Source organism: Polypterus senegalus, chromosome 14 (genome assembly GCF_016835505.1).
Source record: "Polypterus senegalus isolate Bchr_013 chromosome 14, ASM1683550v1, whole genome shotgun sequence".
NCBI lineage: Eukaryota > Metazoa > Chordata > Cladistia > Polypteriformes > Polypteridae > Polypterus > Polypterus senegalus.
The window spans coordinates 58,712,832-58,729,163 of record NC_053167.1 but is presented as its reverse complement, the minus strand read 5'-3'; positions in this window follow the sequence as shown (position 1 = coordinate 58,729,163).

Here is a 16,332-nt window from a genome sequence, read left to right as displayed (position 1 = left end):
CCCAGTTATAGTGAACTGCTGTGTGTTGGGTGTGTTTTCCATTGAGTTTCTGGGCTTCAAAGTTTAAACTTCTAAATAGTTAAATGAAACTGATCAAGAGAATATTCACTTTACTACTTTGTGATTAGTTACCTTTATTCTTTTAAGTCATTCTTATTATCATTTCTATAATGTGCATTAGGAAGGCAAGAAAATCATGTTTTGGGATAGTGGACATTGCCCTAGGATTTGGCTACTTGTAAAATTCCTATTTTGGGTGACTGTAAGAATCAGTGGGATGGATGCAAACATGAGACCGACAGGGTAATGGGGGCAGACAAGGTCAGTTAACTTGAAATAGAACTTTCTTATTTATATCTGTAAAACTGAGTGTGAATTAAGCCAGTTAGGAAATATTCTCACTGCTTGCAGGGACTATTAGATACATTTGTAAATAGGATATAGGCATACAGTTTTCTGACTGTTCTACACACAATATGACTGTATGACCAAACTTAGATAGAAATGAAACAAGATAAATAAGCCTGTTCTGTTTGAACTTTCCTTAAAGAAGAACTTTCTTCCATTTTTCATTTTGAAAAATGATTTTTTTTTTGTTTTTCTTTGATTTTTTACTAAAACTTTTAAAAAGAAGATATTTGGATTGTCAATATATTTGATAACATGTCACACTATTGCCTGAACTGTCCTATCAAGCAAGCTAAAAGCTGCAGAACTTTGGTAATTTTGAACAAACGCAGCTCACTAACTACACTGAAGTTTTGTTCATTTTATCCAACCGAGGGATGCTGAATCACAGAACTGCTTCCATAATCATACTGTCATTACTTGTGATGTAATGAAAAGCAGTAATCGTGGTCATGTGACAAAAGACAGGATGAATAAAAATAAAATGAAACTTTGCCAAAATAATTTAAAACAGTTGGAAACCTAAAAAAGACATTCATACATTGTACATTTGTCACATTGGCATACTGTATATTTTCACACATCTCACATATTATATTATACTAGCAAAATACCCGCACTTCGCAGCGGCGAAGTACTGCCTTAAAATTTTTATTAAGAAGAAAATTAAACCTTTTTAAACTGAGGGAAAATATACCAATAATTATTTGTTAAGGATCTCTTTGTATACCACATTATGAGTTCGGCCCTCTAGTTGTAATATGACCAAGCTGTGTACTGAGCTTACTCTTGAGCATGCAAGTACAGTTGGCCATGTGAACAGTAATCTTGTTTCAAATCTCACAGCTTGGATTGCTGCTGTCCTAATCAGTTTGAGTTTCATGGTTTGTTTCAATTACGACAGTATTTGTAGGACTTGTGTTGAAGAGACATTCGCCATCTGTCAAGCGTTGTAAGTATACAACCGGTTTCATCGATAACTTCACATCCAGCTTTTGAGAGTTTAAACATTCATAAACATCAAAGTGTTCACTACTGAAATCGTCACCTGTGAATCTAAGATGTTTAAGAGGCATTGGCGGTTGTCGAAATGTGTAAAATATTTGGCCATTTTGGTACACTTGAAAGCGACAACCGAACAATTCAGCGGCAGCCATCAACTCACATGCAGAACCATAGGTGAAGGGCTTAAGCATTTCACTCTTCTAGTGCTCCTGTATAGTATAATTATCTCCTGTACCGTCATCAGTCCACACCTTGAACCTGTCCCAGTCATTCACTACATAAGACAAAATGTTCCTCCGGATATCAAGAGTGAGCCTGATATGGCCGTGCAATATGTAACACAGAGAATGGAAAAGGCAGGCGCCATCTCCGGGAATGGAAACCACTCGGTAAGTGACAGTTCTTTGATCGATGGTGATTACCTCGATAGACATGTTAATGGGGGTACGGTTGGAATGATAAAGGAAATGAGTACCTGAACAATGTAAAGTAAGTCTAAAATACCTACACAATAACTATAATCGTAATAAATGAACAATAAAACAGCGGAGAAGCCGTGGATTAAATAAAAAGGCTGTAGTTATCAGCAGGGAGACATGAATCCCGTGGCGAAGCAAGGAAGGGAATGTAGAGACTGGAGCGATGGACGAACTTAAATAGGCAGGCAGCCAACAACGTGGGAGGCGTTGAGATGGGGGACCCAACGCCGCCTCACACGGTGACTGAGCTGCAGGCTATGGACGTATATATGTACGTAAGTAGGATTCAGTTAGCGTTGGGAACCCGTGTACCAGATTTCTTGAAGATGGGCCCATAAGTAACAAAGACCGTTGAAAGGTTCAATATGGCGGCCGACAGTGGCATCATACCACTGAAATAAGTACATACATTGGTTTCGGTTAGCGCAGGGAAGCCGCCTACCAAATTTTGTGAAGATGGGGCCATAAATAAGAAAATTCCACATGGCGGACGTTGTCGACAATTATGACCGTTATGTATAGAATTTTGAAATGAAACCTGCTTAACTTTTGTAAATAAGCTGTAAGGAAAGAGCCTGCCAAATTTCAGCCTTCTAACTACACGGGAAGTTAGAGAATTAGTGACATTGGAAACTTCAATATGGCGGCCGACAGTGGCATCATACCACTGAAATAAGTACGTAAGTTAGCGCAGGGTAGCCACGTACCAAATTTCATGAAGATGGGGCCATAAATAAGAAAGTTCAACATGGCGGACGTTGTTGACCATTATGACCGTTACGCGTAGAATTTTGAAATGAAACATGTTTAACTCTTGTAAGTAACCTGTAAGGAATGAGCCTGCCAAATTTCAGTCTTCTACCTACACGGGACGTTGGAGAATTAGTGACGTTGAAAAGTTCAATATGGTGGCCGACAGTGGTGTCATACAATCGAAATAAGTACTGTCAGGGATGCCAGGGGCCACGACCCCATGAGGGACCAGTTGTGGGTCTGCGCCCACCCTGGATCACGTGGGGGCCGCCTTCCTGGTTGCTTTGGGGGCCACGGGTTGAGGGCATGGAAGCCCCACCCTGTATGGGCCCGTGGTCACCGCCAGAAGGCGCCCCAATGCCTTGGGGACCTGCTACCTCAGCACTTCCGCCACACCAGAAGGTGCTGGGGGGAAGAATCAAGAGGACACTCAGAGAGCTGCCGGGAGAACAGCCGGCACTTCCGCCACGCTGGGGCGTGGCCAACAGGTGAGTGTTCGGAACACCTGGAGCTCATCCGGGGCTGTTATAAAAGGGGCCGCCTCCCTTCATTCAGGGCTGGAGTCGGGTGGAAGCAGGACAAGGCAGAAGAAAGAGTGGAGGCGGCCTGAAGAGAGGCATTTTGTGGCCAGGACTGTGCGTTTGGGGTTTGTGCACGTGACTTTTGTAAATAGTTATTATTGTAAATAAACATGTGGTGGTGACAAACAACATGTCCGCCTGTCTGTGTCCAGGCCACGTCCACAGTACGTACATCAGTTTCGGTTAGCGCAGGGAAGCCGCCTACCAAATTTCGTAAAGATGGGGCCATAAATAAGAAAGTTCAACATGGCGGATGTTGTCGATCGTTATCGACCGTTATGACCGTTATGTGTAGAATTTTGAAATGAAACCTGCTTAACTTTTGTAAGTAAGCTGTAAGGAATAAGCCTGCCAAATTTCAGCATTCTACCTACACGGGAAGCTGCAGAATTAGTGATAAGTGAGTCAGTCAGTGAGTGAGTGAGTCAGTGAGGGCTTTGCCTTTTATTAGTATAGATATTATATTATATTATACCAGTAACGGCGATATGGGCGATAATGTGCAGTGAATACACTTGACTTGAGCATTTATAGTTTTCATTCTCTTTCTCTGTATGTTTAGCGTTTGTTTGCTTAGAGGTTGATGCGCTTGCTGCTTCCTGAGCAGCTCTTCTTTTCTGCACTCTAGCGGTCTGCTTCTTTTCTTCTTTTATCGGCATCTTTTTGTGTTAAAACTGATTAAGTCAGTGTTTGTGTTGCAATTAGTTACATACGTTTTCCTTAATTTTTCACTTAAGCTGGCTCTTAAGTCTTCAATCTGCCTCAAGAATGATTTAATATATATAGAGTTAGGGGAAGTGACGGCGAAGGTGTTAGGGATGAGAACGGTGCCCATACGCATGAGCTGCACGGCCACTTTGCTGGCCACTGCCAAGAGTTGATTCTACAATAAAATAAAATAAAAATAAAAAGAGGGATAACCTTGGAGGTCTATCATCACCCCAAAAGTGGATAGTAGATGTCACGTAGTCCATGTGTATGAAATTTCAGGTCAATAGGTGAAACAGTTTGCGAGCTACAGGTGATTTAAAATCCTGGACAGACAAACGGATGACCACGGTAGCGTATTATATTATATTATATTATATTATATTATATTATATTATATACCGCACGCACATACACACTCATATACTATCTTTTATGATGCCACATAAATCAAAAGTTAACATAAATGTAGGCAGAAAGGTTTAGTAACATAAATGATGAGTGGATTTAATTTCTATATATTTTACTGCTATCGATGAGAGAATTATTTTTTTCTATGCTTTACTCATTAAAAAAAAATTATCTATTTCTTTTGCACAGGGGCTCAGCACCAGTGTCTCACACCTTTCCAGAGACTTGAGTTTGAATTCTAGCCCATCACTCTCTTGTCTAGAATTTGCACGCTGACCCCATTTCTAAATAGGTTTTCTCTGGGTATTCCCATTTCCTTCTATATCATAAAAACATGAATATTAGGCTAACTAACATTTCTACACTTGAGTGAGTATGGGTATATGTGGGAGTGTTTCCTGAAATAGGCCGGTATCTCATTCAGATCTGGATCCTGTCTTGCTCCCTGTGCCTCAGGACAGCTCCATCTTCTCATGATACTGTAATGAAACAAGCAAGTTCAAAAAGTGAACTAAAGAATGTTCTGTCATTTAGTCTTGACCTTTATTTCTTCAGCGTACTGTATACTTAATGTATATGTTTTTGGGCTATAGAATTGTTATATATACCATTTAAAATTAGAATGGTGAATTAGTATTTTACCCAGAGAGACCTAAATTAATGACAGCATAATTCACAGTCAATCCTAAATTGTCCCTAGTGTGTACATGGTGTGTGTGTGTGTGCCCCCTATGGTGGGCTGGTGCCCTACCTGGGGTTTGTTTCCTGCCTTGCGCCCTGTGTTGGCTGGGATTGGCTCCAGCAGACCCCCGTGACCCTGTGTTAGGATATAGTGGGATGGTTAATGGATGGATGGATAATTCACAGTCATATATGCCCTGCATTTACTTGAAACCATTTAAATGTATGTAAAATATATATTTTTTATATTCTATCCGTCTATCGATTTACTGGACCAGCTTATTCCAATTTAAAGGTTACTGGGAACCAAAGTCAACACTGGCAACAGTCATAAAACAGTAACTAACCCTGGATGGATGCAGGGTGCGAACCACATGGTGTAAATGCTTAAACTCAACAAGCAACCTAAAATAACCCATGCAGTGGACACTGGAGGAATGCTGCATTGACAGTGGCAGGGCCTACATTCATACCTAGTCCTCTTGAACTGTGACATGACAGTTCTACAATATCTGAATGGTATAATTTAGAAATATTTTTCCTCAATGTGTTTATATAATACTGCGGTGGGTTGGCACCCTGCCCAGGATTGGTTCCTGCCTTGTGCCCTGTGTTGGCTGGGGTTGGCTCCAGCAAACCCCCGTGACCCTGTGTTTGGATTCAGCGGGTTGGAAAATGGATGGATGGATGGATGTTTATATAATACGAGACATAATTATAAGTTTATACAGTAGTTTATGATAGATGCATAATATATTCATGCATTGTAAGCTTCTGAGTTTCTCAAGCAGCAAAACATTTTTTATTTGTTTGCAACTTTCACTTTTTAGTAATGCTCATCAACCTGGAGTTTTGCTTGGATGGAGCTAAAATTATAAAAATAAAGTACTGCACAAAATGCAGCTAAAATGTATAGTAATTTGTGCTCTGTAACATACAATGCCTTAAGTGAATGTGCAACTATACTATAACAAAATCTTCTGTATTCTCAATTTCAGTATCCAATCTACTTGAAACACAGTGAATCTTTTAAATTAAAAGGCATGCATGATATTAAGGTTACTGGTAAGAGCAACACTTCAGTTATGAGGTTACCAATAATTTTTTGGATGACAGAAAATAATCCAGGGGTACTCTGACCATTGAAAATTCAGAAGAAAATAATTGTGACAAACAAAACATGAAAACAGACATTGTAGTATGAAGAGCTTTTGCCTACTTGTTTCCTTTTTGACTTGGTTCGATTTTGAATATTATTGTGCAGCAGAGCACTTATGGTGAAGTATGATCTGAAGAATTCAATCTGGCAGTTACATATTGGAAGATTAATTGCAAAATGTTGATATAATTTCATTTTTGAGCATCTCTGAGCACAACCTCTGCAAAAATACAAAAGTGACTGCTTTCCTAACTGTGGAAAGCAGCATCCTTCCATCAAATCAAACAGCAACAAAGGTTATAAAAATTTTTGAACGATTTGTCTTTGATATGCATGCTGGAAAAAAAGTAACAATCAAGTGTGCTGAAGGCAAACTGCAATACATTCCTAGTTCATCCTGGAGCCAGGTGATGTATGTGCTGTCGGGGAGTGTTCCTTCTACTAGAGGGTGCAGTAATCACTCATCAAACCAAACTGAACTTCTAACAGTATGGAGGAGGCTTATCTTTTGTGTCAGCAAAGCTCATGTTTGATGTACATACCACAGAAGCCTAAAAACAAAATCCATGTGAACTACTCTTTTAATAAGTTAATTTGCCCCATGACCATGGTTAAAAAGAAAAAAAATAAAAGAATTTATAACAGTTCGGTGTACTGAGTAATTAAAAGCATATGGGAAAGTAATGGTAATGTTATTACATTGGTAAAGTAAAGCCATATTCTGAGACTCTTGGTAGTTGGGAATGTTATATGCTTTACAGAGTAAAAACGTAATAGGTAGCTGCATATCTTAAGAAGAGTGTAAGACGGTTAAAAAAAAAGAACAAACAATCTATTGTAAATATGACAAAAAGTTATTTTTTATAACTTTACAGATGTCAGGCAGGCAGGGAACCAATATTGAATGTTGTCCTGTTGAAAATTATACCAAGGCCACATGCCTTCAAAGAGAACTAACAGTTAACCTCATTATGATGTAACTACAAACATGTTAACAGAAAGCACTTTAGGAACACATGATGATTCAATAAACTAAGTGAAATAAACAAATCAAATCAGGCAAGTGTTAAATGTCAATATCTGTTTCAGAGCAGCAGGTTTTGGTTTCAGATGGTACAGCTTTGATATATTACAATTTTGATGTGCTGTGCGGGGCAGGGTGCCTGAGGCAAGGCACATTTTGACACACCCACTTTTATCCTTATTAGATATTAATCCATATAGAGTATAATTTGTGATACGCGCTTCATAATATAATAGTCCTAGAAAACAGTATATCCTTGGAACAAGGGATAAAATAATAAATATGTATTTTGGGAGAAATTGTGAAAAATAAAAGATCATTAGCTTTAAAACAAGCACACCAATAGGAATTAAAAACAATACATTTTCACTCTTTTTGTTTGATAAAAAAAAAAAATTTAAATTGAAAGTTATGCAAAATTAAACTTGGCTGTTTCGCTTGTCCCACACACATATTGAAGTACCTTTGCTGTTTCAAACTCTGTCCTGTAATCTAAATGGTGCTTGCTCGCCCTTTTGAGTGAAACATATGCTTTGCAAACTTCGGAGACATTTAACAGATATTCTTCATGTGACTGACAACTTAATAACATTCCAGCAATTAAGAAAATTGTATAAAATGACAAATCAATATGTAAACAATATGGTATGAGAAAAAGATGAACACCAATATTATGCACCGACCTGTTGCTTTGCACTGTGTGTGTGTGGTTTTCATTCTCAACAGCTCACAAGCACAGTTGGACAGTGTGAACTGCATTATTGCAAAATTTGAATATATATATAAAAGGCATCAGATATTTATTTAAGCCTTAAAGTTTATGCTTAATAATACAAAAAATGAAGAGTTTTTCTGTAATATTAAAAAAAAAAACATTGCATGCAAATGCCACCCTAATTCAAGTACCATCTATGGCAATTGTCTTGTCGTCTCACCCTACACTGGGCGTGGTATTGTATATGGTAATTTGAAACTATGCCCTTACCAATTTATAAATGTGTATATAAGGAGAAGGACAAAAACCTCTTTTAAGTCAGTGGGCAACTGGTGCTATATATTATTTGAAATTGGAAAAAAATAAAATTCTCACTTAGAGGATTTTTTAAAACCTTGCAAGATCTAATCAATAGCATTTTGGGGAGAAGGACTTCTTTCCCTCTTTACTACTCTCAAAGTTTTACTCCAGCTGTTGGCCTTCTTCTCTAAATTAAATTTAGTTTTGTTAAGTTTTACTTGATTGTATGAAACGTTACATGCTTTTAATAAATTCAATAAAAGATAAAGAAAAATGTGTATATAAAGGGCTGAGGTTAGTCTACTGCATTGCTGTGATGGAAAACCACAGTGTTACGTTTCATATTACAAGTTAACAAAACCACAAAAAACAATTATGGGCAGCAATATGAAATTACAGTAGTGTGAGGAAGCAGAAATCTATGGTCTAACCTTTTAAAAGTTTTTGTCCTTTATTTGCTAAATGTGTTTTGTGCACAGGGTAATCTTCTTAGATATTCCAAATGATTGTCTTCATCATCTGGTAATTTTTGTTACATCTTTCCTTGCTTATTTACTTTTTTTTTTTTTGGCACAGAAAGCTGATTTGGGGAGTTAAGTTTTACAACTCAGCCAGTTATGAGGTTTAGTGGGTAACATTATTCTAAAGCCTCTATAAAGTGCATTTTGAACTGCATGGACCCGAAGGAAGCTGTTCAAAAATGCAGTTAATATTGCCTGTTATTGTAGCATATCGTTGGAAATGCAAATTTATTAGATTATTTGTTTGCTTAGAAATAATACTGTCTACTTAAACATTTTCATTAGTGGGTAGCTTGTTGGATGTCCAAAAATGCAAATAAGAAATTAATAAATTAGAAAAATTAGTCATAACAAATGAATACACTATGACAGACAAATATGAATTGGAATCAAACTAAAGTTGATCAGTTCAATATATTAAAAATTCCCTCTTGACAATGAACTGAGCTGTTCTTTTAAAGGAAGTTAAAATATTTGTGGAAATATAGCTTTTTTTCTTGCATTTCACATTGTTTGCTTCGGTTGTCTTTATTAAGTAACAAATCAGTTTTCATCTGTGCATATGGTCATTTAAAAAGGCAAAGCAAATAGAATGGCACTGAATAAACATAGCAGGAGTCGGGACTTAGCTGTCACCATGCTTTTGTCCATAAGTCTATCTCAATGAATTATAATGCAAGCTTTTCCGATCAGCTAATAGGCTCCTCTAATAAATGATTGCAGAAGACAGGCTTCTAAAAACAAAGAATTTATCATGGCCTTGTCAATATTGCTAATGAAGCAGGATGATCCAACACACACCAGAAATTAACTTACATTGACCTCACTCTCTCCGTCCACTTCATTCCAACATTCAACATTCTCTTCTTATAGTAATCGTATCTGAAAATGAAAAAAAACAAAAACAAAACAACAACATAGACATTAGAATGAGCAATAATTCTTTACTCAAGATCTTATCCCTAGGCATACCAATGCAATCCATTCACATTTAAATAAGCAAATCATTTCCAGATTAAGTGCATGGGTAATTTGTCATTTGAAAAACCCAGTCCAAAAAAAAACCAACAATAATAATAAAGAACATTGATTTTTTTTTCTTGTTATCCTAACGAAAATAAAAACATTTTGTTCTGGTAATAAGCTGAGATTTTACAAATTTCTGTATTTTGTAAAGCCATGTTTTACATACTTTGAAAATATATTTTAATGTACTATAGTACTGCATATTATAGTAGTATCATGAATAAATTAGCTTAATTTTATAAGTTTAAAGGTGTGTGAATGACAGTTTATGAGCAAGAGTATGCATGCATACTGTATGTGTCTGAAGAGAATGCACTCATGATGAGTGAAAGTCTTTTTCCTGCAGGGCAAAAAATAATGTTTTGCATTCTGGTAGCATTAAGGCCTCTGCAGAATAATGATAGACCATTAATTCACATTACTTTTACCCTTCAACTCATCACTAAACCATATGCACAAATAGCTGACTAGTTTCCTGCAAAACTAAAAGTATCTTTATTGAAATACCTGTAGCCTCTTTTTGCTTTATATATTTAGATATTTTAGGAAGAGATAAGGATGACATTTACTACATATAGTGTTCAGATGTGAAAACCATATAGCTACAGCTGTTTGAGTTATATATACAATATGTATCCATCTATCTAATGCAGAACATGAAAAATGCAAATATGCATGCTAATCTGAAGACTGCCTAAGAACAGCCTAATGTTTCCATCTAATAAAATAGAAAAAGATTGATGATTAATAAACACGTTTATACACATATTTGCTTTATGCTTTGTTTAACCATAATGTAAACAGAATGATTATGCCTGGGATATGTAATAAACTCTTGATCATACTGCACTCTAAAAAAACATGGGCTCTGATAGTTCTGCTGAGACGATATGTCTGCTCTATTGTACATTTTGTTCTCTATTTCTTTGTATTTTCTAGTCACTCAAATTGTATGTGCAATCATTTGTTTTTGCATTTTGCCTTACATATGGCCATATTTGAATTAAACGACTGAGATATGAATGTAATTCCATGAAACAAAATTATTTGCACACATTTTAAAAATAAAACTGTGACTATTTTGGTAGTAAAGCTGAAACGTAATTTTAAAAAAGAATGTGCCTAGCTTACTACTAAAATGAAACTAAGGCTTCATCTGAATGTATATGATATGTACTGTATGCAATATATTAATTAAAGGGAATAAAAAATGAAAGTCACAAGAGCAAAGGCACTTTGCAGTGTGCCAAAGCAGGATCACATTATGTTATAAACACTACAGAATTAATGATGTATTATCTTATTTTTAACTTATACAGTTCACTGTGGAAGGTGGCCTGGTCAGTTGCAGAATTCCTGGTGTGGACTTGTGATCCACAACAGGAGGCCAGCATCACTTGATGCTGCTTATATACAGGCTGGACAATAGATACTTTTTTAATAGTTGTCCAGTTTCCCAGGTAGAGCTACAGTACATTGTTTCACACATTGCACCCTGTTACTCAGGATAAAGGACAAGAGGCTGATTCTACCTCAGGCCCTTTAAGGAAGAACTGCAGTCCAGGATTTAAGGGACAGCTGGGACCAATTTGGGGTACAGGTCAATGAGTCCTTTAGACTCCTCCAGACCCCAAAGTGATCTTCGTTGCTTCACCTGTGGCAGCTTTTTGACATTTAGTATGGAGTTGGATTGAAGATTTCTCACCTGGTAGGCAGACCACATTATTAAGGTGAGGGGGATATGGGAAGTATGTTGGGGATAAATTCTCTTAGACCCTCCCCATTTGAGACCTAAACATGCTTTCTTCTCATGAGAGAAATATTTTGTAAAAGAAATATGTAAAATTTACAGATTTTCCAAAATTAAACAATGTAAAAGTTATTGAGAAGTTAAAAGTGATTAGAAGTATATTATTAATACTGCTTTTACTTCGATAAAAGGTATTCAAGAATCCTTGATGAATACTTTTATACACTAATTAAAATTGACTTAATACTATTCTCTTACGAGTGTAATTTAATATTTAGAGTAAATTGTTAGTTTTGGCAAAAGAAAAATCTATGTTATTGATATGCAGTAGTTTATAAATTGCACCTAACAATAATAAGCAAGTGATGACAAACGCGCAACACACAGTTTCACCATGCCACAGCAGTGCATAATACACCATGCTCGTACAGTGTACATTATTTATGACTGTTTATATCATTTTTCATATTACTATAGAAAATGTAATTTCAAACTAAAATATCAGCAAAAATGCAAACCTATCAGAAAAAAGTGTTCTCAATTTTGTTTACTCTAAGGGCCCACTATTTCTTCATTTACCTTGATAAAAGAATACAAACAACAGCAGCAACCAAGAAAGGATTCCTGTTTCTTTCTCTGATAATGCATAAATACCTTTACGTTAAAAATTTTAATAAACTTGTCATCAAAGAACATAGCAAATTGATGGGCCCCATCCTCAGATATAAATTCAATTTCAAGCAGACTAAATGAACGCAGAGTGGGAAACAGAAGCCAGCAAGCCTGTTTTTGCTGTCCTCTGCAAAACTACAAAATGGATTTTTGTGTCTTATTACAGAGTAGACAAGCCTGAGTTGTAGCACAACATTCTTTAATTATGTGGATAAAAATAATAAGAAAAAAGTATAAATATTAAATAACAGGTCAAGATTTCACAGAGGTTAAATATTATGCAGTAAGTTCTGCTCTTATATTTGTCTTATTATGGGAAAAGATAAGAAAATAAATTGCCTTTAATCTAATGAGCAGAAATCCGAGTTGCCTTCTATTACTTATAGGACATTAATCTATTAAGAGACCACCGCATTTTGTATTCATTGCATATTTTTGATTGGAAGGCCTGTGATCACTTTACTAATTTATCCCAAATATTTCAGATTATTTATATTACGTTGTTACACATTTTTTTCTGAATCTGTTACTGTATTTGGATGACAATATTTAAGTTCCATCTAGTTATTTAGTTAAAAAAAATACAAATAAAACAAGGAATTTAAAGTGTTTTAATTATGCAACACATACGATTTAAATCAGATCACTGTTTCAATTTTTAATTTTAAGTTTAGCTTGTTATTTGAAAAGATTATTTTAAGAGTCTTTAATGTATATAATAATAGAAACAGAATTAATTCAAAGACAGAGAAACTATCGCTAGAAAAGCACTCATGATTTCAAAATACAGTATAGAAGAAGATCTCTAAAATTTAACCGCATTAGATGCGGTTTCAGTAAGCGGTAAATGTATTTGCCAAGAATAGTGCATTATAACAGAATAAATGTTAAAGGTCAGGCAGTTTGACAAATGTTTCAGTTCTGTTAGAGGATAGATAAATGACTAAATGATTGTGTTCTGAGCTTATTTCAGGGCTTTGTGTGCCAAATATAGGATATTTTACATTATTTCCGAAGACATGGGAAGTCAGAGTAGTAGAACCATCTAAAAGGTTGCATAGTCATGGCAAGTGATAAACATCAAGTCTCAAGCTTCCAAATGTTGTTTGAACCTGCTACTACTTCCCTGTGGAAGATCATCAAAAAGAGAATCACTGCAGTATGTGGAAGCTGAATAAAGATATACATATAAACAAGTCGGTTTATGAGAAATAAAAAATTTCAAAAAGTTACTCTACAGTACTGATTGTGTAAGTGGTGAAACATCACCACGTGCATCCTAAAATATCTAAATTAGAAGTTTATAGCATTGGTGGATTATACTCAATGCTTCTTTTCTCAGAGCTTAATATAGATGATAAAAACCACAGCCAGCCACAATCCTACTATTTGAAGATTACAAGAACCACTCCCCATCACATGCCACAGTGAAGAGAAGTATAGTAAATTTCCAAAATGGAAGGGCATCTCTCAAAGATGACCCAAGATCTAGCCAGCCTTTGCCATCAACAAGAAAAGAAAATGTTGTATGAAGTGAATCATAATGAAGAATCGAAGAGTAAATGTGTGTGACATAGCAGAAATGATAAGGATTAGTTACACCAATTGAATCTATTCATCAATTATAAATGTGAGCAAGATCTGTGCACTTTGGATATTGAGAATCTCAAGCTGATTAATTTGGATGGAAAAAATGTAAGCATCATTTTATAACTTGGGATAAAAGTTAGATACAATCCCTTTGAGTCCAAACAACAGTTGAAACAATGGAAGTAGCAATTCTCTAACGCTGAAAAAGTCAAGGTCCAAGCAAGGGCTACCAAGATCATGTGTACAATTTTTATGGTATGGTGACTATACTCTATCTTAAATATATATGCTTCAAAAGGCCACCAGAACTGGCACGATAAGCATTGGCAAAAGCTCTTTGCACAACTTTAAAGAGATTGCCAAACTTGTGACAATTACCCCGATCTCCTGTGACAGTCACCTGTTCCCCAATCTGAAGAACTATGCCAATGGTAAGAGATACCATGTCAGTTTCAAAAAATGTTACATAGGCAAGAAACAAATATGACATTTTCAGTGGCATAGAAAAGTTTTGTGAATATTATTACATCTGTGTTAGTCTCCATGGAGATTTTGTTGAAAATTAAAACTTGTTTTGTTTTACCAGTGCTGATAAGGCTAAAAACTATATAGCTGTATTAATATGAAATGTATATGCAGGGTATTCCTACCTGCATCCAAAATTCATATCCATGATGCTAACTGGGCAATTCTAAACTGGTCCAGTATAAGTGAGGATAGTGCATGAGTGTACCCTGTAATGAACTGGTATACCTTGCACCAAATGATAGAATACTCTTCAGCCCAGATGAGCCTTGAATTGGCAACATTAAGTGATTTAAACTTATCAGTAATTGGATGGTTCAGGTGTGCATGGAGACTGTTTACTATAATTATGTCAGTATTATATTTCAGTCAACAAATGTGTAATGTGGGGCCCAATTGAACCTTTATAAACATTAAATCGAAGCACAGTCATAAAATGGCCTATCTACTGAATTACATGATGCACTTCATTCATCTCCAGTAGTCCAAAAATAAAACTTAAAAACAGCACAGCTTCAGAGAAACTATTTTTGCCAAGGAATATATTCATATATGTTCATTATTATTGTTAGTGTATACTGAGATGGAGATCACATGGGTCAATAGGTAATTTCAGCTATCACTGTGAGTTTTAGTCATGACAGCTCTAGATTCAGACTACATTGTAGTTTACTATAATTTGCCTAATTTAGCTAACAGGATTTTATACCTATACATGTATACATATTATAATTCTAAAACAAACAAAACTATCACATAAAAATAAGCTCAGGTTTTAACATTAGTGAGAAGTCAAGTAACATGACACCTTTTATTGGCTAACTAAAAAGATTACAATATGCAAGCTTTCGAGGCAACTCAGGCCCCTTCTTCAGGCAAGTTGTTGCCTTGAAAGCTTGCATATTGTAATAATAGCTACAAAGAGGTCTCTAAAAAGTATAAAATTGAAACACTTAAGACATGTACTTCCGTGTACCTGCAATGGACTGTCATCCTATCTAAGGCTGATTCCTACTTTGCACTTCTTGCTGTTCCATCTTCCATTGACAATGTATTTGATATAGTGTATTAAGAAAATGGACAGGTTTTAAACTTTAATTAAACTTTAATGTGGTGCAGTCTTCCTCCACTTAAGTGGCAAAATGATATGTCAGCAAGGCTGACTGTAGCATTTTTTCTACCCTAGGCAAAGCCGTAAATGGGACCCCACATCCTGACCAATCATATGACCCCTTCTATGACATAAGAGTTTCATAAATGTCGAATTATTGCTTTTTTGCTCTTTGATAAAGTCTTACATGTATTTTGTTTAAAATCTGTCATTTTAAACGGATCATGAGCTGGTTTATATATTCACATATGCATTTAATGTGGACAATAGCTATATATTTAATGAATTTCACAATTCTTGGTAAATGATTGCAAAGAAAACTATTAGTTTACTACAATGTAAATTTGACTCATCATGGTTCAACCGAATATATATTATTAATGAAATGTGTAAACACAAACGCATTAAATACTAGTTTTAAACAGTAAATAATAATAATAATAATAATGTTTAACTAAAGTTCTTTACAACTCTAAAAATAAAAATCACAGAGATTCATAGAGTCTTCTTAACTTTATAGTATCTTTTAGAATGTAGAATCAATTTCTTTTAAATCAATTGTTTGGGCTATTTTACTTTCTATTGATAAGGTTGCTGAGAATAATATGAATTATAAACAGTATATTCTTATAAGAACAGCATAAACCATAGAAATAACAGGTTTTTTCTATAAATATCAGTGAGTTCACAAATTATTCACTTTAATACAAACAGAGTATAATAATAATGATAATAATATAAAACATGTATACCTAGTTTTAATATACAGTTCAAGTGCCAAGGTTGTAAAGTGTATTATGATCATTGATTAGGCGAAAGTTTAGCCTTGGAATATTTTTGTTAGTCATCTTGTGTGACTGAAAATTGTCAGGATTCATAACTAGCACATAAATGACTGTTCTAAAATCACATG